Here is a 21,068-nt window from a genome sequence, read left to right on the forward strand (position 1 = left end):
AGCTGAGTGTCTGGAGCCCTGTCGAACCCACCCAAGAATTTCAGGATCGGTTCATAAATAGCCGAGATTCGTTGAAAAATGTCGAATTTTTGGCTTACTTGTCTCTAAGTCAAGATTCCTCAATTTTTCTGCTGGTCTGACCTGAATGTCTGCGATTTCGACAAACGCGCATTGCAATTTGACGTCTCATCCGCAACTTGGTCAGAACGGTCAGAACCGACAAGAATCGAGGGTTTCTCGGCCAAATACCAACTTTTTTCTGAATTTTCGGTGCGGGGCAGCTGAGTGTCTGGAGCCCTGTCGAACCCACCCAAGAATTTCAGGATCGGTTCATAAATAGCCGAGATTCGTTGAAAAATGTCGAATTTTTGGCTATCTTGTCTCTAAGTCAAGATTCCTCAATTTTTCTGCTGGTCTGACCTGAATGTCTGCGATTTCGACAAACGCGCATTGCAATTTGAGGTCTCATCCGCAACTTGGTCAGAACGGTCAGAACCGACAAGAATCGAGGGTTTCTCGGCCAAATACCAACTTTTTTCTGAATTTTCGTTGCGGGGCAGCTGAGTGTCTGGAGCCCTGTCGAACCCACCCAAGAATTTCAGGATCGGTTCATAAATAGCCGAGATTCGTTGAAAAATGTCGAATTTTTGGCTATCTTGTCTCTAAGTCAAGATTCCTCAATTTTTCTGCTGGTCTGACCTGAATGTCTGCGATTTCGACAAACGCGCATTGCAATTTGACGTCTCATCCGCAACTTGGTCAGAACGGTCAGAACCGACAAGAATCGAGGGTTTCTCGGCCAAATACCAACTTTTTTCTGAATTTTCGGTGCGGGGCAGCTGAGTGTCTGGAGCCCTGTCGAACCCACCCAAGAATTTCAGGATCGGTTCATAAATAGCCGAGATTCGTTGAAAAATGTCGAATTTTTGGCTATCTTGTCTCTAAGTCAAGATTCCTCAATTTTTCTGCTGGTCTGACCTGAATGTCTGCGATTTCGACAAACGCGCATTGCAATTTGAGGTCTCATCCGCAACTTGGTCAGAACGGTCAGAACCGACAAGAATCGAGGGTTTCTCGGCCAAATACCAACTTTTTTCTGAATTTTCGTTGCGGGGCAGCTGAGTGTCTGGAGCCCTGTCGAACCCACCCAAGAATTTCAGGATCGGTTCATAAATAGCCGAGATTCGTTGAAAAATGTCGAATTTTTGGCTATCTTGTCTCTAAGTCAAGATTCCTCAATTTTTCTGCTGGTCTGACCTGAATGTCTGCGATTTCGACAAACGCGCATTGCAATTTGACGTCTCATCCGCAACTTGGTCAGAACGGTCAGAACCGACAAGAATCGAGGGTTTCTCGGCCAAATACCAACTTTTTTCTGAATTTTCGGTGCGGGGCAGCTGAGTGTCTGGAGCCCTGTCGAACCCACCCAAGAATTTCAGGATCGGTTCATAAATAGCCGAGATTCGTTAAAAAATGTCGAATTTTTGGCTATCTTGTCTCTAAGTCAAGATTCCTCAATTTTTCTGCTGGTCTGACCTGAATGTCTGCGATTTCGACAAACGCGCATTGCAATTTGACGTCTCATCCGCAACTTGGTCAGAACGGTCAGAACCGACAAGAATCGAGGGTTTCTCGGCCAAATACCAACTTTTTACTGAATTTTCGGTGCGGGGCAGCTGAGTGTCTGGAGCCCTGTCGAACCCACCCAAGAATTTCAGGATCGGTTCATAAATAGCCGAGATTCGTTGAGAAATGTCGAATTTTTGGCTATCTTGTCTCTAAGTCAAGATTCCTCAATTTTTCTGCTGGTCTGACCTGAATGTCTGCGATTTCGACAAACGCGCATTGCAATTTGAGGTCTCATCCGCAACTTGGTCAGAACGGTCAGAACCGACAAGAATCGAGGGTTTCTCGGCCAGATACCAACTTTTTTCTGAATTTTCGTTGCGGGGCAGCTGAGTGTCTGGAGCCCTGTCGAACCCACCCAAGAATTTCAGGATCGGTTCATAAATAGCCGAGATTCGTTGAAAAATGTCGAATTTTTGGCTATCTTGTCTCTAAGTCAAGATTCCTCAATTTTTCTGCTGGTCTGACCTGAATGTCTGCGATTTCGACGAACGCGCATTGCAATTTGAGGTCTCATCCGCAACTTGGTCAGAACGGTCAGAACCGACAAGAATCGAGGGTTTCTCGGCCAAATACCAACTTTTTTCTGAATTTTTGGTGCGGGGCAGCTGAGTGTCTGGAGCCCTGTCGAACCCACCCAAGAATTTCAGGATCGGTTCATAAATAGCCGAGATTCGTTGAAAAATGTCGAATTTTTGGCTATCTTGTCTCTAAGTCAAGATTCCTCAATTTTTCTGCTGGTCTAACCTGAATGTCTGCGATTTCGACAAACGCGCATTGCAATTTGACGTCTCATCCGCAACTTGGTCAGAACGGTCAGAACCGACAAGAATCGAGGGTTTCTCGGCCAAATACCAACTTTTTTCTGAATTTTCGGTGCGGGGCAGCTGAGTGTCTGGAGCCCTGTCGAACCCACCCAAGAATTTCAGGATCGGTTCATAAATAGCCGAGATCCGTTGAAAAATGTCGAATTTTTGGCTATCTTGTCTCTAAGTCAAGATTCCTCAATTTTTCTGCTGGTCTGACCTGAATGTCTGCGATTTCGACAAACGCGCATTGCAATTTGAGGTCTCATCCGCAACTTGGTCAGAACGGTCAGAACCGACAAGAATCGAGGGTTTCTCGGCCAGATACCAACTTTTTTCTGAATTTTCGTTGCGGGGCAGCTGAGTGTCTGGAGCCCTGTCGAACCCACCCAAGAATTTCAGGATCGCTTCATAAATAGCCGAGATTCGTTGAAAAATGTCGAATTTTTGGCTATCTTGTCTCTAAGTCAAGATTCCTCAATTTTTCTGCTGGTCTGACCTGAATGTCTGCGATTTCGACGAACGCGCATTGCAATTTGAGGTCTCATCCGCAACTTGGTCAGAACGGTCAGAACCGACAAGAATCGAGGGTTTCTCGGCCAAATACCAACTTTTTTCTGAATTTTCGGTGCGGGGCAGCTGAGTGTCTGGAGCCCTGTCGAACCCACCCAAGAATTTCAGGATCGGTTCATAAATAGCCGAGATTCGTTGAAAAATTTCGAATTTTTGGCTATCTTGTCTCTAAGTCAAGATTCCTCAATTTTTCTGCTGGTCTGACCTGAATGTCTGCGATTTCGACAAACGCGCATTGCAATTTGACGTCTCATCCGCAACTTGGTCAGAACGGTCAGAACCGACAAGAATCGAGGGTTTCTCGGGCAAATACCAACTTTTTACTGAATTTTCGGTGCGGGGCAGCTGAGTGTCTGGAGCCCTGTCGAACCCACCCAAGAATTTCAGGATCGGTTCATAAATAGCCGAGATTCGTTGAAAAATGTCGAATTTTTGGCTATCTTGTCTCTAAGTCAAGATTCCTCAATTTTTCTGCTGGTCTGACCTGAATGTCTGCGATTTCGACAAACGCGCATTGCAATTTGAGGTCTCATCCGCAACTTGGTCAGAACGGTCAGAACCGACAAGAATCGAGGGTTTCTCGGCCAGATACCAACTTTTTTCTGAATTTTCGTTGCGGGGCAGCTGAGTGTCTGGAGCCCTGTCGAACCCACCCAAGAATTTCAGGATCGGTTCATAAATAGCCGAGATTCGTTGAAAAATGTCGAATTTTTGGCTATCTTGTCTCTAAGTCAAGATTCCTCAATTTTTCTGCTGGTCTGACCTGAATGTCTGCGATTTCGACGAACGCGCATTGCAATTTGAGGTCTCATCCGCAACTTGGTCAGAACGGTCAGAACCGACAAGAATCGAGGGTTTCTCGGCCAAATACCAACTTTTTTCTGAATTTTTGGTGCGGGGCAGCTGAGTGTCTGGAGCCCTGTCGAACCCACCCAAGAATTTCAGGATCGGTTCATAAATAGCCGAGATTCGTTGAAAAATGTCGAATTTTTGGCTATCTTGTCTCTAAGTCAAGATTCCTCAATTTTTCTGCTGGTCTAACCTGAATGTCTGCGATTTCGACAAACGCGCATTGCAATTTGACGTCTCATCCGCAACTTGGTCAGAACGGTCAGAACCGACAAGAATCGAGGGTTTCTCGGCCAAATACCAACTTTTTTCTGAATTTTCGGTGCGGGGCAGCTGAGTGTCTGGAGCCCTGTCGAACCCACCCAAGAATTTCAGGATCGGTTCATAAATAGCCGAGATCCGTTGAAAAATGTCGAATTTTTGGCTATCTTGTCTCTAAGTCAAGATTCCTCAATTTTTCTGCTGGTCTGACCTGAATGTCTGCGATTTCGACAAACGCGCATTGCAATTTGAGGTCTCATCCGCAACTTGGTCAGAACGGTCAGAACCGACAAGAATCGAGGGTTTCTCGGCCAGATACCAACTTTTTTCTGAATTTTCGTTGCGGGGCAGCTGAGTGTCTGGAGCCCTGTCGAACCCACCCAAGAATTTCAGGATCGCTTCATAGATAGCCGAGATTCGTTGAAAAATGTCGAATTTTTGGCTATCTTGTCTCTAAGTCAAGATTCCTCAATTTTTCTGCTGGTCTGACCTGAATGTCTGCGATTTCGACGAACGCGCATTGCAATTTGAGGTCTCATCCGCAACTTGGTCAGAACGGTCAGAACCGACAAAAATCGAGGGTTTCTCGGCCAAATACCAACTTTTTTCTGAATTTTTGGTGGGGGGCAGCTGAGTGTCTGGAGCCCTGTCGAACCCACCCAAGAATTTCAGGATCGCTTCATAAATAGCCGAGATTCGTTGAAAAATGTCGAATTTTTGGCTATCTTGTCTCTAAGTCAAGATTCCTCAATTTTTCTGCTGGTCTGACCTGAATGTCTGCGATTTCGACGAACGCGCATTGCAATTTGAGGTCTCATCCGCAACTTGGTCAGAACGGTCAGAACCGACAAAAATCGAGGGTTTCTCGGCCAAATACCAACTTTTTTCTGAATTTTTGGTGGGGGGCAGCTGAGTGTCTGGAGCCCTGTCGAACCCACCCAAGAATTTCAGGATCGGTTCATAAATAGCCGAGATTCGTTGAAAAATGTCGAATTTTTGGCTATCTTGTCTCTAAGTCAAGATTCCTCAATTTTTCTGCTGGTCTGACCTGAATGTCTGCGATTTCGAAAAACGCGCATTGCAATTTGACGTCTCATCCGCAACTTGGTCAGAACGGTCAGAACCGACAAGAATCGAGGGTTTCTCGGCCAAATACCAACTTTTTTCTGAATTTTCGGTGCGGGGCAGCTGAGTGTCTGGAGCCCTGTCGAACCCACCCAAGAATTTCAGGATCGGTTCATAAATAGCCGAGATTCGTTGAAAAATGTCGAATTTTTGGCTTACTTGTCTCTAAGTCAAGATTCCTCAATTTTTCTGCTGGTCTGACCTGAATGTCTGCGATTTCGACAAACGCGCATTGCAATTTGACGTCTCATCCGCAACTTGGTCAGAACGGTCAGAACCGACAAGAATCGAGGGTTTCTCGGCCAAATACCAACTTTTTCCTGAATTTTCGGTGCGGGGCAGCTGAGTGTCTGGAGCCCTGTCGAACCCACCCAAGAATTTCAGGATCGGTTCATAAATAGCCGAGATTCGTTGAAAAATGTCGAATTTTTGGCTATCTTGTCTCTAAGTCAAGATTCCTCAATTTTTCTGCTGGTCTGACCTGAATGTCTGCGATTTCGACAAACGCGCATTGCAATTTGACGTCTCATCCGCAACTTGGTCAGAACGGTCAGAACCGACAAGAATCGAGGGTTTCTCGGCCAAATACCAACTTTTTTCTGAATTTTCGGTGCGGGGCAGCTGAGTGTCTGGAGCCCTGTCGAACCCACCCAAGAATTTCAGGATCGGTTCATAAATAGCCGAGATTCGTTGAAAAATGTCGAATTTTTGGCTATCTTGTCTCTAAGTCAAGATTCCTCAATTTTTCTGCTGGTCTGACCTGAATGTCTGCGATTTCGACAAACGCGCATTGCAATTTGACGTCTCATCCGCAACTTGGTCAGAACGGTCAGAACCGACAAGAATCGAGGGTTTCTCGGCCAAATACCAACTTTTTTCTGAATTTTCGGTGCGGGGCAGCTGAGTGTCTGGAGCCCTGTCGAACCCACCCAAGAATTTCAGGATCGGTTCATAAATAGCCGAGATTCGTTGAAAAATGTCGAATTTTTGGCTATCTTGTCTCTAAGTCAAGATTCCTCAATTTTTCTGCTGGTCTGACCTGAATGTCTGCGATTTCGACAAACGCGCATTGCAATTTGAGGTCTCATCCGCAACTTGGTCAGAACGGTCAGAACCGACAAGAATCGAGGGTTTCTCGGCCAAATACCAACTTTTTTCTGAATTTTCGTTGCGGGGCAGCTGAGTGTCTGGAGCCCTGTCGAACCCACCCAAGAATTTCAGGATCGGTTCATAAATAGCCGAGATTCGTTGAAAAATGTCGAATTTTTGGCTATCTTGTCTCTAAGTCAAGATTCCTCAATTTTTCTGCTGGTCTGACCTGAATGTCTGCGATTTCGACAAACGCGCATTGCAATTTGACGTCTCATCCGCAACTTGGTCAGAACGGTCAGAACCGACAAGAATCGAGGGTTTCTCGGCCAAATACCAACTTTTTTCTGAATTTTCGGTGCGGGGCAGCTGAGTGTCTGGAGCCCTGTCGAACCCACCCAAGAATTTCAGGATCGGTTCATAGATAGCCGAGATTCGTTGAAAAATGTCGAATTTTTGGCTATCTTGTCTCTAAGTCAAGATTCCTCAATTTTTCTGCTGGTCTGACCTGAATGTCTGCGATTTCGACAAACGCGCATTGCAATTTGACGTCTCATCCGCAACTTGGTCAGAACGGTCAGAACCGACAAGAATCGAGGGTTTCTCGGCCAAATACCAACTTTTTACTGAATTTTCGGTGCGGGGCAGCTGAGTGTCTGGAGCCCTGTCGAACCCACCCAAGAATTTCAGGATCGGTTCATAAATAGCCGAGATTCGTTGAAAAATGTCGAATTTTTGGCTATCTTGTCTCTAAGTCAAGATTCCTCAATTTTTCTGCTGGTCTGACCTGAATGTCTGCGATTTCGACAAACGCGCATTGCAATTTGAGGTCTCATCCGCAACTTGGTCAGAACGGTCAGAACCGACAAGAATCGAGGGTTTCTCGGCCAGATACCAACTTTTTTCTGAATTTTCGTTGCGGGGCAGCTGAGTGTCTGGAGCCCTGTCGAACCCACCCAAGAATTTCAGGATCGGTTCATAAATAGCCGAGATTCGTTGAAAAATGTCGAATTTTTGGCTATCTTGTCTCTAAGTCAAGATTCCTCAATTTTTCTGCTGGTCTGACCTGAATGTCTGCGATTTCGACGAACGCGCATTGCAATTTGAGGTCTCATCCGCAACTTGGTCAGAACGGTCAGAACCGACAAGAATCGAGGGTTTCTCGGCCAAATACCAACTTTTTTCTGAATTTTTGGTGCGGGGCAGCTGAGTGTCTGGAGCCCTGTCGAACCCACCCAAGAATTTCAGGATCGGTTCATAAATAGCCGAGATTCGTTGAAAAATGTCGAATTTTTGGCTATCTTGTCTCTAAGTCAAGATTCCTCAATTTTTCTGCTGGTCTGACCTGAATGTCTGCGATTTCGACAAACGCGCATTGCAATTTGACGTCTCATCCGCAACTTGGTCAGAACGGTCAGAACCGACAAGAATCGAGGGTTTCTCGGCCAAATACCAACTTTTTTCTGAATTTTCGGTGCGGGGCAGCTGAGTGTCTGGAGCCCTGTCGAACCCACCCAAGAATTTCAGGATCGGTTCATAAATAGCCGAGATTCGTTGAAAAATGTCGAATTTTTGGCTATCTTGTCTCTAAGTCAAGATTCCTCAATTTTTCTGCTGGTCTGACCTGAATGTCTGCGATTTCGACAAACGCGCATTGCAATTTGAGGTCTCATCCGCAACTTGGTCAGAACGGTCAGAACCGACAAGAATCGAGGGTTTCTCGGCCAAATACCAACTTTTTTCTGAATTTTCGTTGCGGGGCAGCTGAGTGTCTGGAGCCCTGTCGAACCCACCCAAGAATTTCAGGATCGGTTCATAAATAGCCGAGATTCGTTGAAAAATGTCGAATTTTTGGCTATCTTGTCTCTAAGTCAAGATTCCTCAATTTTTCTGCTGGTCTGACCTGAATGTCTGCGATTTCGACAAACGCGCATTGCAATTTGACGTCTCATCCGCAACTTGGTCAGAACGGTCAGAACCGACAAGAATCGAGGGTTTCTCGGCCAAATACCAACTTTTTTCTGAATTTTCGGTGCGGGGCAGCTGAGTGTCTGGAGCCCTGTCGAACCCACCCAAGAATTTCAGGATCGGTTCATAGATAGCCGAGATTCGTTGAAAAATGTCGAATTTTTGGCTATCTTGTCTCTAAGTCAAGATTCCTCAATTTTTCTGCTGGTCTGACCTGAATGTCTGCGATTTCGACAAACGCGCATTGCAATTTGACGTCTCATCCGCAACTTGGTCAGAACGGTCAGAACCGACAAGAATCGAGGGTTTCTCGGCCAAATACCAACTTTTTACTGAATTTTCGGTGCGGGGCAGCTGAGTGTCTGGAGCCCTGTCGAACCCACCCAAGAATTTCAGGATCGGTTCATAAATAGCCGAGATTCGTTGAAAAATGTCGAATTTTTGGCTATCTTGTCTCTAAGTCAAGATTCCTCAATTTTTCTGCTGGTCTGACCTGAATGTCTGCGATTTCGACAAACGCGCATTGCAATTTGAGGTCTCATCCGCAACTTGGTCAGAACGGTCAGAACCGACAAGAATCGAGGGTTTCTCGGCCAGATACCAACTTTTTTCTGAATTTTCGTTGCGGGGCAGCTGAGTGTCTGGAGCCCTGTCGAACCCACCCAAGAATTTCAGGATCGGTTCATAAATAGCCGAGATTCGTTGAAAAATGTCGAATTTTTGGCTATCTTGTCTCTAAGTCAAGATTCCTCAATTTTTCTGCTGGTCTGACCTGAATGTCTGCGATTTCGACGAACGCGCATTGCAATTTGAGGTCTCATCCGCAACTTGGTCAGAACGGTCAGAACCGACAAGAATCGAGGGTTTCTCGGCCAAATACCAACTTTTTTCTGAATTTTTAGTGCGGGGCAGCTGAGTGTCTGGAGCCCTGTCGAACCCACCCAAGAATTTCAGGATCGGTTCATAAATAGCCGAGATTCGTTGAAAAATGTCGAATTTTTGGCTATCTTGTCTCTAAGTCAAGATTCCTCAATTTTTCTGCTGGTCTAACCTGAATGTCTGCGATTTCGACAAACGCGCATTGCAATTTGACGTCTCATCCGCAACTTGGTCAGAACGGTCAGAACCGACAAGAATCGAGGGTTTCTCGGCCAAATACCAACTTTTTTCTGAATTTTCGGTGCGGGGCAGCTGAGTGTCTGGAGCCCTGTCGAACCCACCCAAGAATTTCAGGATCGGTTCATAAATAGCCGAGATCCGTTGAAAAATGTCGAATTTTTGGCTATCTTGTCTCTAAGTCAAGATTCCTCAATTTTTCTGCTGGTCTGACCTGAATGTCTGCGATTTCGACAAACGCGCATTGCAATTTGAGGTCTCATCCGCAACTTGGTCAGAACGGTCAGAACCGACAAGAATCGAGGGTTTCTCGGCCAGATACCAACTTTTTTCTGAATTTTCGTTGCGGGGCAGCTGAGTGTCTGGAGCCCTGTCGAACCCACCCAAGAATTTCAGGATCGCTTCATAAATAGCCGAGATTCGTTGAAAAATGTCGAATTTTTGGCTATCTTGTCTCTAAGTCAAGATTCCTCAATTTTTCTGCTGGTCTGACCTGAATGTCTGCGATTTCGACGAACGCGCATTGCAATTTGAGGTCTCATCCGCAACTTGGTCAGAACGGTCAGAACCGACAAAAATCGAGGGTTTCTCGGCCAAATACCAACTTTTTTCTGAATTTTTGGTGCGGGGCAGCTGAGTGTCTGGAGCCCTGTCGAACCCACCCAAGAATTTCAGGATCGGTTCATAAATAGCCGAGATTCGTTGAAAAATGTCGAATTTTTGGCTATCTTGTCTCTAAGTCAAGATTCCTCAATTTTTCTGCTGGTCTGACCTGAATGTCTGCGATTTCGACAAACGCGCATCGCAATTTGACGTCTCATCCGCAACTTGGTCAGAACGGTCAGAACCGACAAGAATCGAGGGTTTCTCGGCCAAATACCAACTTTTTTCTGAATTTTCGGTGCGGGGCAGCTGAGTGTCTGGAGCCCTGTCGAACCCACCCAAGAATTTCAGGATCGGTTCATAAATAGCCGAGATTCGTTGAAAAATGTCGAATTTTTGGCTTACTTGTCTCTAAGTCAAGATTCCTCAATTTTTCTGCTGGTCTGACCTGAATGTCTGCGATTTCGACAAACGCGCATTGCAATTTGACGTCTCATCCGCAACTTGGTCAGAACGGTCAGAACCGACAAGAATCGAGGGTTTCTCGGCCAAATACCAACTTTTTCCTGAATTTTCGGTGCGGGGCAGCTGAGTGTCTGGAGCCCTGTCGAACCCACCCAAGAATTTCAGGATCGGTTCATAAATAGCCGAGATTCGTTGAAAAATGTCGAATTTTTGGCTATCTTGTCTCTAAGTCAAGATTCCTCAATTTTTCTGCTGGTCTGACCTGAATGTCTGCGATTTCGACAAACGCGCATTGCAATTTGACGTCTCATCCGCAACTTGGTCAGAACGGTCAGAACCGACAAGAATCGAGGGTTTCTCGGCCAAATACCAACTTTTTTCTGAATTTTCGGTGCGGGGCAGCTGAGTGTCTGGAGCCCTGTCGAACCCACCCAAGAATTTCAGGATCGGTTCATAAATAGCCGAGATTCGTTGAAAAATGTCGAATTTTTGGCTATCTTGTCTCTAAGTCAAGATTCCTCAATTTTTCTGCTGGTCTGACCTGAATGTCTGCGATTTCGACAAACGCGCATTGCAATTTGACGTCTCATCCGCAACTTGGTCAGAACGGTCAGAACCGACAAGAATCGAGGGTTTCTCGGCCAAATACCAACTTTTTTCTGAATTTTCGGTGCGGGGCAGCTGAGTGTCTGGAGCCCTGTCGAACCCACCCAAGAATTTCAGGATCGGTTCATAAATAGCCGAGATTCGTTGAAAAATGTCGAATTTTTGGCTATCTTGTCTCTAAGTCAAGATTCCTCAATTTTTCTGCTGGTCTGACCTGAATGTCTGCGATTTCGACAAACGCGCATTGCAATTTGAGGTCTCATCCGCAACTTGGTCAGAACGGTCAGAACCGACAAGAATCGAGGGTTTCTCGGCCAAATACCAACTTTTTTCTGAATTTTCGTTGCGGGGCAGCTGAGTGTCTGGAGCCCTGTCGAACCCACCCAAGAATTTCAGGATCGGTTCATAAATAGCCGAGATTCGTTGAAAAATGTCGAATTTTTGGCTATCTTGTCTCTAAGTCAAGATTCCTCAATTTTTCTGCTGGTCTGACCTGAATGTCTGCGATTTCGACAAACGCGCATTGCAATTTGACGTCTCATCCGCAACTTGGTCAGAACGGTCAGAACCGACAAGAATCGAGGGTTTCTCGGCCAAATACCAACTTTTTTCTGAATTTTCGGTGCGGGGCAGCTGAGTGTCTGGAGCCCTGTCGAACCCACCCAAGAATTTCAGGATCGGTTCATAAATAGCCGAGATTCGTTGAAAAATGTCGAATTTTTGGCTATCTTGTCTCTAAGTCAAGATTCCTCAATTTTTCTGCTGGTCTGACCTGAATGTCTGCGATTTCGACAAACGCGCATTGCAATTTGACGTCTCATCCGCAACTTGGTCAGAACGGTCAGAACCGACAAGAATCGAGGGTTTCTCGGCCAAATACCAACTTTTTTCTGAATTTTCGGTGCGGGGCAGCTGAGTGTCTGGAGCCCTGTCGAACCCACCCAAGAATTTCAGGATCGGTTCATAAATAGCCGAGATTCGTTGAAAAATGTCGAATTTTTGGCTATCTTGTCTCTAAGTCAAGATTCCTCAATTTTTCTGCTGGTCTGACCTGAATGTCTGCGATTTCGACAAACGCGCATTGCAATTTGAGGTCTCATCCGCAACTTGGTCAGAACGGTCAGAACCGACAAGAATCGAGGGTTTCTCCGCCAAATACCAACTTTTTTCTGAATTTTCGTTGCGGGGCAGCTGAGTGTCTGGAGCCCTGTCGAACCCACCCAAGAATTTCAGGATCGGTTCATAAATAGCCGAGATTCGTTGAAAAATGTCGAATTTTTGGCTATCTTGTCTCTAAGTCAAGATTCCTCAATTTTTCTGCTGGTCTGACCTGAATGTCTGCGATTTCGACAAACGCGCATTGCAATTTGACGTCTCATCCGCAACTTGGTCAGAACGGTCAGAACCGACAAGAATCGAGGGTTTCTCGGCCAAATACCAACTTTTTTCTGAATTTTCGGTGCGGGGCAGCTGAGTGTCTGGAGCCCTGTCGAACCCACCCAAGAATTTCAGGATCGGTTCATAAATAGCCGAGATTCGTTGAAAAATGTCGAATTTTTGGCTATCTTGTCTCTAAGTCAAGATTCCTCAATTTTTCTGCTGGTCTGACCTGAATGTCTGCGATTTCGACAAACGCGCATTGCAATTTGACGTCTCATCCGCAACTTGGTCAGAACGGTCAGAACCGACAAGAATCGAGGGTTTCTCGGCCAAATACCAACTTTTTTCTGAATTTTCAGTGCGGGGCAGCTGAGTGTCTGGAGCCCTGTCGAACCCACCCAAGAATTTCAGGATCGGTTCATAAATAGCCGAGATTCGTTGAAAAATGTCGAATTTTTGGCTTACTTGTCTCTAAGTCAAGATTCCTCAATTTTTCTGCTGGTCTGACCTGAATGTCTGCGATTTCGACAAACGCGCATTGCAAATTGACGTCTCATCCGCAACTTGGTCAGAACGGTCAGAACCGACAAGAATCGAGGGTTTCTCGGCCAAATACCAACTTTTTCCTGAATTTTCGGTGCGGGGCAGCTGAGTGTCTGGAGCCCTGTCGAACCCACCCAAGAATTTCAGGATCGGTTCATAAATAGCCGAGATTCGTTGAAAAATGTCGAATTTTTGGCTATCTTGTCTCTAAGTCAAGATTCCTCAATTTTTCTGCTGGTCTGACCTGAATGTCTGCGATTTCGACAAACGCGCATTGCAATTTGACGTCTCATCCGCAACTTGGTCAGAACGGTCAGAACCGACAAGAATCGAGGGTTTCTCGGCCAAATACCAACTTTTTTCTGAATTTTTGGTGCGGGGCAGCTGAGTTTCTGGAGCCCTGTCGAACCCACCCAAGAATTTCAGGATCGGTTCATAAATAGCCGAGATTCGTTGAAAAATGTCGAATTTTTGGCTATCTTGTCTCTAAGTCAAGATTCCTCAATTTTTCTGCTGGTCTGACCTGAATGTCTGCGATTTCGACAAACGCGCATTGCAATTTGACGTCTCATCCGCAACTTGGTCAGAACGGTCAGAACCGACAAGAATCGAGGGTTTCTCGGCCAAATACCAACTTTTTTCTGAATTTTCGGTGCGGGGCAGCTGAGTGTCTGGAGCCCTGTCGAATCCACCCAAGAATTTCAGGATCGGTTCATAAATAGCCGAGATTCGTTGAAAAATGTCGAATTTTTGGCTATCTTGTCTCTAAGTCAAGATTCCTCAATTTTTCTGCTGGTCTGACCTGAATGTCTGCGATTTCGACAAACGCGCATTGCAATTTGAGGTCTCATCCGCAACTTGGTCAGAACGGTCAGAACCGACAAGAATCGAGGGTTTCTCGGCCAAATACCAACTTTTTTCTGAATTTTCGTTGCGGGGCAGCTGAGTGTCTGGAGCCCTGTCGAACCCACCCAAGAATTTCAGGATCGGTTCATAAATAGCCGAGATTCGTTGAAAAATGTCGAATTTTTGGCTATCTTGTCTCTAAGTCAAGATTCCTCAATTTTTCTGCTGGTCTGACCTGAATGTCTGCGATTTCGACAAACGCGCATCGCAATTTGACGTCTCATCCGCAACTTGGTCAGAACGGTCAGAACCGACAAGAATCGAGGGTTTCTCGGCCAAATACCAACTTTTTTCTGAATTTTCGGTGCGGGGCAGCTGAGTGTCTGGAGCCCTGTCGAACCCACCCAAGAATTTCAGGATCGGTTCATAAATAGCCGAGATTCGTTGAAAAATGTCGAATTTTTGGCTATCTTGTCTCTAAGTCAAGATTCCTCAATTTTTCTGCTGGTCTGACCTGAATGTCTGCGATTTCGACAAACGCGCATTGCAATTTGAGGTCTCATCCGCAACTTGGTCAGAACGGTCAGAACCGACAAGAATCGAGGGTTTCTCGGCCAAATACCAACTTTTTTCTGAATTTTCGTTGCGGGGCAGCTGAGTGTCTGGAGCCCTGTCGAACCCACCCAAGAATTTCAGGATCGGTTCATAAATAGCCGAGATTCGTTGAAAAATGTCGAATTTTTGGCTATCTTGTCTCTAAGTCAAGATTCCTCAATTTTTCTGCTGGTCTGACCTGAATGTCTGCGATTTCGACAAACGCGCATTGCAATTTGACGTCTCATCCGCAACTTGGTCAGAACGGTCAGAACCGACAAGAATCGAGGGTTTCTCGGCCAAATACCAACTTTTTTCTGAATTTTCGGTGCGGGGCAGCTGAGTGTCTGGAGCCCTGTCGAACCCACCCAAGAATTTCAGGATCGGTTCATAAATAGCCGAGATTCGTTGAAAAATGTCGAATTTTTGGCTATCTTGTCTCTAAGTCAAGATTCCTCAATTTTTCTGCTGGTCTGACCTGAATGTCTGCGATTTCGACAAACGCGCATTGCAATTTGACGTCTCATCCGCAACTTGGTCAGAACGGTCAGAACCGACAAGAATCGAGGGTTTCTCGGCCAAATACCAACTTTTTTCTGAATTTTCAGTGCGGGGCAGCTGAGTGTCTGGAGCCCTGTCGAACCCACCCAAGAATTTCAGGATCGGTTCATAAATAGCCGAGATTCGTTGAAAAATGTCGAATTTTTGGCTTACTTGTCTCTAAGTCAAGATTCCTCAATTTTTCTGCTGGTCTGACCTGAATGTCTGCGATTTCGACAAACGCGCATTGCAAATTGACGTCTCATCCGCAACTTGGTCAGAACGGTCAGAACCGACAAGAATCGAGGGTTTCTCGGCCAAATACCAACTTTTTCCTGAATTTTCGGTGCGGGGCAGCTGAGTGTCTGGAGCCCTGTCGAACCCACCCAAGAATTTCAGGATCGGTTCATAAATAGCCGAGATTCGTTGAAAAATGTCGAATTTTTGGCTATCTTGTCTCTAAGTCAAGATTCCTCAATTTTTCTGCTGGTCTGACCTGAATGTCTGCGATTTCGACAAACGCGCATTGCAATTTGACGTCTCATCCGCAACTTGGTCAGAACGGTCAGAACCGACAAGAATCGAGGGTTTCTCGGCCAAATACCAACTTTTTTCTGAATTTTCGGTGCGGGGCAGCTGAGTGTCTGGAGCCCTGTCGAACCCACCCAAGAATTTCAGGATCGGTTCATAAATAGCCGAGATTCGTTGAAAAATGTCGAATTTTTGGCTATCTTGTCTCTAAGTCAAGATTCCTCAATTTTTCTGCTGGTCTGACCTGAATGTCTGCGATTTCGACAAACGCGCATTGCAATTTGAGGTCTCATCCGCAACTTGGTCAGAACGGTCAGAACCGACAAGAATCGAGGGTTTCTCGGCCAAATACCAACTTTTTTCTGAATTTTCGTTGCGGGGCAGCTGAGTGTCTGGAGCCCTGTCGAACCCACCCAAGAATTTCAGGATCGGTTCATAAATAGCCGAGATTCGTTGAAAAATGTCGAATTTTTGGCTATCTTGTCTCTAAGTCAAGATTCCTCAATTTTTCTGCTGGTCTGACCTGAATGTCTGCGATTTCGACAAACGCGCATTGCAATTTGACGTCTCATCCGCAACTTGGTCAGAACGGTCAGAACCGACAAGAATCGAGGGTTTCTCGGCCAAATACCAACTTTTTTCTGAATTTTCGGTGCGGGGCAGCTGAGTGTCTGGAGCCCTGTCGAACCCACCCAAGAATTTCAGGATCGGTTCATAGATAGCCGAGATTCGTTGAAAAATGTCGAATTTTTGGCTATCTTGTCTCTAAGTCAAGATTCCTCAATTTTTCTGCTGGTCTGACCTGAATGTCTGCGATTTCGACAAACGCGCATTGCAATTTGACGTCTCATCCGCAACTTGGTCAGAACGGTCAGAACCGACAAGAATCGAGGGTTTCTCGGCCAAATACCAACTTTTTACTGAATTTTCGGTGCGGGGCAGCTGAGTGTCTGGAGCCCTGTCGAACCCACCCAAGAATTTCAGGATCGGTTCATAAATAGCCGAGATTCGTTGAAAAATGTCGAATTTTTGGCTATCTTGTCTCTAAGTCAAGATTCCTCAATTTTTCTGCTGGTCTGACCTGAATGTCTGCGATTTCGACAAACGCGCATTGCAATTTGAGGTCTCATCCGCAACTTGGTCAGAACGGTCAGAACCGACAAGAATCGAGGGTTTCTCGGCCAGATACCAACTTTTTTCTGAATTTTCGTTGCGGGGCAGCTGAGTGTCTGGAGCCCTGTCGAACCCACCCAAGAATTTCAGGATCGGTTCATAAATAGCCGAGATTCGTTGAAAAATGTCGAATTTTTGGCTATCTTGTCTCTAAGTCAAGATTCCTCAATTTTTCTGCTGGTCTGACCTGAATGTCTGCGATTTCGACGAACGCGCATTGCAATTTGAGGTCTCATCCGCAACTTGGTCAGAACGGTCAGAACCGACAAGAATCGAGGGTTTCCCGGCCAAATACCAACTTTTTTCTGAATTTTTGGTGCGGGGCAGCTGAGTGTCTGGAGCCCTGTCGAACCCACCCAAGAATTTCAGGATCGGTTCATAAATAGCCGAGATTCGTTGAAAAATGTCGAATTTTTGGCTATCTTGTCTCTAAGTCAAGATTCCTCAATTTTTCTGCTGGTCTAACCTGAATGTCTGCGATTTCGACAAACGCGCATTGCAATTTGACGTCTCATCCGCAACTTGGTCAGAACGGTCAGAACCGACAAGAATCGAGGGTTTCTCGGCCAAATACCAACTTTTTTCTGAATTTTCGGTGCGGGGCAGCTGAGTGTCTGGAGCCCTGTCGAACCCACCCAAGAATTTCAGGATCGGTTCATAAATAGCCGAGATCCGTTGAAAAATGTCGAATTTTTGGCTATCTTGTCTCTAAGTCAAGATTCCTCAATTTTTCTGCTGGTCTGACCTGAATGTCTGCGATTTCGACAAACGCGCATTGCAATTTGAGGTCTCATCCGCAACTTGGTCAGAACGGTCAGAACCGACAAGAATCGAGGGTTTCTCGGCCAGATACCAACTTTTTTCTGAATTTTCGTTGCGGGGCAGCTGAGTGTCTGGAGCCCTGTCGAACCCACCCAAGAATTTCAGGATCGCTTCATAAATAGCCGAGATTCGTTGAAAAATGTCGAATTTTTGGCTATCTTGTCTCTAAGTCAAGATTCCTCAATTTTTCTGCTGGTCTGACCTGAATGTCTGCGATTTCGACGAACGCGCATTGCAATTTGAGGTCTCATCCGCAACTTGGTCAGAACGGTCAGAACCGACAAAAATCGAGGGTTTCTCGGCCAAATACCAACTTTTTTCTGAATTTTTGGTGCGGGGCAGCTGAGTGTCTGGAGCCCTGTCGAACCCACCCAAGAATTTCAGGATCGGTTCATAAATAGCCGAGATTCGTTGAAAAATGTCGAATTTTTGGCTATCTTGTCTCTAAGTCAAGATTCCTCAATTTTTCTGCTGGTCTGACCTGAATGTCTGCGATTTCGACAAACGCGCATCGCAATTTGACGTCTCATCCGCAACTTGGTCAGAACGGTCAGAACCGACAAGAATCGAGGGTTTCTCGGCCAAATACCAACTTTTTTCTGAATTTTCGGTGCGGGGCAGCTGAGTGTCTGGAGCCCTGTCGAACCCACCCAAGAATTTCAGGATCGGTTCATAAATAGCCGAGATTCGTTGAAAAATGTCGAATTTTTGGCTTACTTGTCTCTAAGTCAAGATTCCTCAATTTTTCTGCTGGTCTGACCTGAATGTCTGCGATTTCGACAAACGCGCATTGCAATTTGACGTCTCATCCGCAACTTGGTCAGAACGGTCAGAACCGACAAGAATCGAGGGTTTCTCGGCCAAATACCAACTTTTTCCTGAATTTTCGGTGCGGGGCAGCTGAGTGTCTGGAGCCCTGTCGAACCCACCCAAGAATTTCAGGATCGGTTCATAAATAGCCGAGATTCGTTGAAAAATGTCGAATTTTTGGCTATCTTGTCTCTAAGTCAAGATTCCTCAATTTTTCTGTTGGTCTGACCTGAATGTCTGCGATTTCGACAAACGCGCATTGCAATTTGACGTCTCATCCGCAACTTGGTCAGAACGGTCAGAACCGACAAGAATCGAGGGTTTCTCGGCCAAATACCAACTTTTTTCTGAATTTTCGGTGCGGGGCAGCTGAGTGTCTGGAGCCCTGTCGAACCCACCCAAGAATTTCAGGATCGGTTCATAAATAGCCGAGATTCGTTGAAAAATGTCGAATTTTTGGCTATCTTGTCTCTAAGTCAAGATTCCTCAATTTTTCTGCTGGTCTGACCTGAATGTCTGCGATTTCGACAAACGCGCATTGCAATTTGACGTCTCATCCGCAACTTGGTCAGAACGGTCAGAACCGACAAGAATCGAGGGTTTCTCGGCCAAATACCAACTTTTTTCTGAATTTTCGGTGCGGGGCAGCTGAGTGTCTGGAGCCCTGTCGAACCCACCCAAGAATTTCAGGATCGGTTCATAAATAGCCGAGATTCGTTGAAAAATGTCGAATTTTTGGCTATCTTGTCTCTAAGTCAAGATTCCTCAATTTTTCTGCTGGTCTGACCTGAATGTCTGCGATTTCGACAAACGCGCATTGCAATTTGAGGTCTCATCCGCAACTTGGTCAGAACGGTCAGAACCGACAAGAATCGAGGGTTTCTCGGCCAAATACCAACTTTTTTCTGAATTTTCGTTGCGGGGCAGCTGAGTGTCTGGAGCCCTGTCGAACCCACCCAAGAATTTCAGGATCGGTTCATAAATAGCCGAGATTCGTTGAAAAATGTCGAATTTTTGGCTATCTTGTCTCTAAGTCAAGATTCCTCAATTTTTCTGCTGGTCTGACCTGAATGTCTGCGATTTCGACAAACGCGCATTGCAATTTGACGTCTCATCCGCAACTTGGTCAGAACGGTCAGAACCGACAAGAATCGAGGGTTTCTCGGCCAAATACCAACTTTTTTCTGAATTTTCGGTGCGGGGCAGCTGAGTGTCTGGAGCCCTGTCGAACCCACCCAAGAATTTCAGGATCGGTTCATAAATAGCCGAGATTCGTTGAAAAATGTCGAATTTTTGGCTATCTTGTCTCTAAGTCAAGATTCCTCAATTTTTCTGCTGGTCTGACCTGAATGTCTGCGATTTCGACAAACGCGCATTGCAATTTGACGTCTCATCCGCAACTTGGTCAGAACGGTCAGAACCGACAAGAATCGAGGGTTTCTCGGCCAAATACCAACTTTTTTCTGAATTTTCGGTGCGGGGCAGCTGAGTGTCTGGAGCCCTGTCGAACCCACCCAAGAATTTCAGGATCGGTTCATAAATAGCCGAGAATCGTTGAAAAATGTCGAATTTTTGGCTATCTTGTCTCTAAGTCAAGATTCCTCAATTTTTCTGCTGGTCTGACCTGAATGTCTGCGATTTCGACAAACGCGCATTGCAATTTTAGGTCTCATCCGCAACTTGGTCAGAACGGTCAGAACCGACAAGAATCGAGGGTTTCTCGGCCAAATACCAACTTTTTTCTGAATTTTCGTTGCGGGGCAGCTGAGTGTCTGGAGCCCTGTCGAACCCACCCAAGAATTTCAGGATCGGTTCATAAATAGCCGAGATTCGTTGAAAAATGTCGAATTTTTGGCTATCTTGTCTCTAAGTCAAGATTCCTCAATTTTTCTGCTGGTCTGACCTGAATGTCTGCGATTTCGACAAACGCGCATTGCAATTTGACGTCTCATCCGCAACTTGGTCAGAACGGTCAGAACCGACAAGAATCGAGGGTTTCTCGGCCAAATACCAACTTTTTTCTGAATTTTCGGTGCGGGGCAGCTGAGTGTCTGGAGCCCTGTCGAACCCACCCAAGAATTTCAGGATCGGTTCATAAATAGCCGAGATTCGTTGAAAAATGTCGAATTTTTGGCTATCTTGTCTCTAAGTCAAGATTCCTCAATTTTTCTGCTGGTCTGACCTGAATGTCTGCGATTTCGACAAACGCGCATTGCAATTTGACGTCTCATCCGCAACTTGGTCAGAACGGTCAGAACCGACAAGAATCGAGGGTTTCTCGGCCAAATACCAACTTTTTTCTGAATTTTCAGTGCGGGGCAGCTGAGTGTCTGGAGCCCTGTCGAACCCACCCAAGAATTTCAGGATCGGTTCATAAATAGCCGAGATTCGTTGAAAAATGTCGAATTTTTGGCTATCTTGTCTCTAAGTCAAGATTCCTCAATTTTTCTGCTGGTCTGACCTGAATGTCTGCGATTTCGACAAACGCGCATTGCAATTTGAGGTCTCATCCGCAACTTGGTCAGAACGGTCAGAACCGACAAGAATCGAGGGTTTCTCGGCCAAATACCAACTTTTTTCTGAATTTTCGTTGCGGGGCAGCTGAGTGTCTGGAGCCCTGTCGAACCCACCCAAGAATTTCAGGATCGGTTCATAAATAGCCGAGATTCGTTGAAAAATGTCGAATTTTTGGCTATCTTGTCTCTAAGTCAAGATTCCTCAATTTTTCTGCTGGTCTGACCT

The sequence above is a fragment of the Diprion similis genome, chromosome 3 (genome assembly GCF_021155765.1).
Source record: "Diprion similis isolate iyDipSimi1 chromosome 3, iyDipSimi1.1, whole genome shotgun sequence".
Classification (NCBI taxonomy): domain Eukaryota; kingdom Metazoa; phylum Arthropoda; class Insecta; order Hymenoptera; family Diprionidae; genus Diprion; species Diprion similis.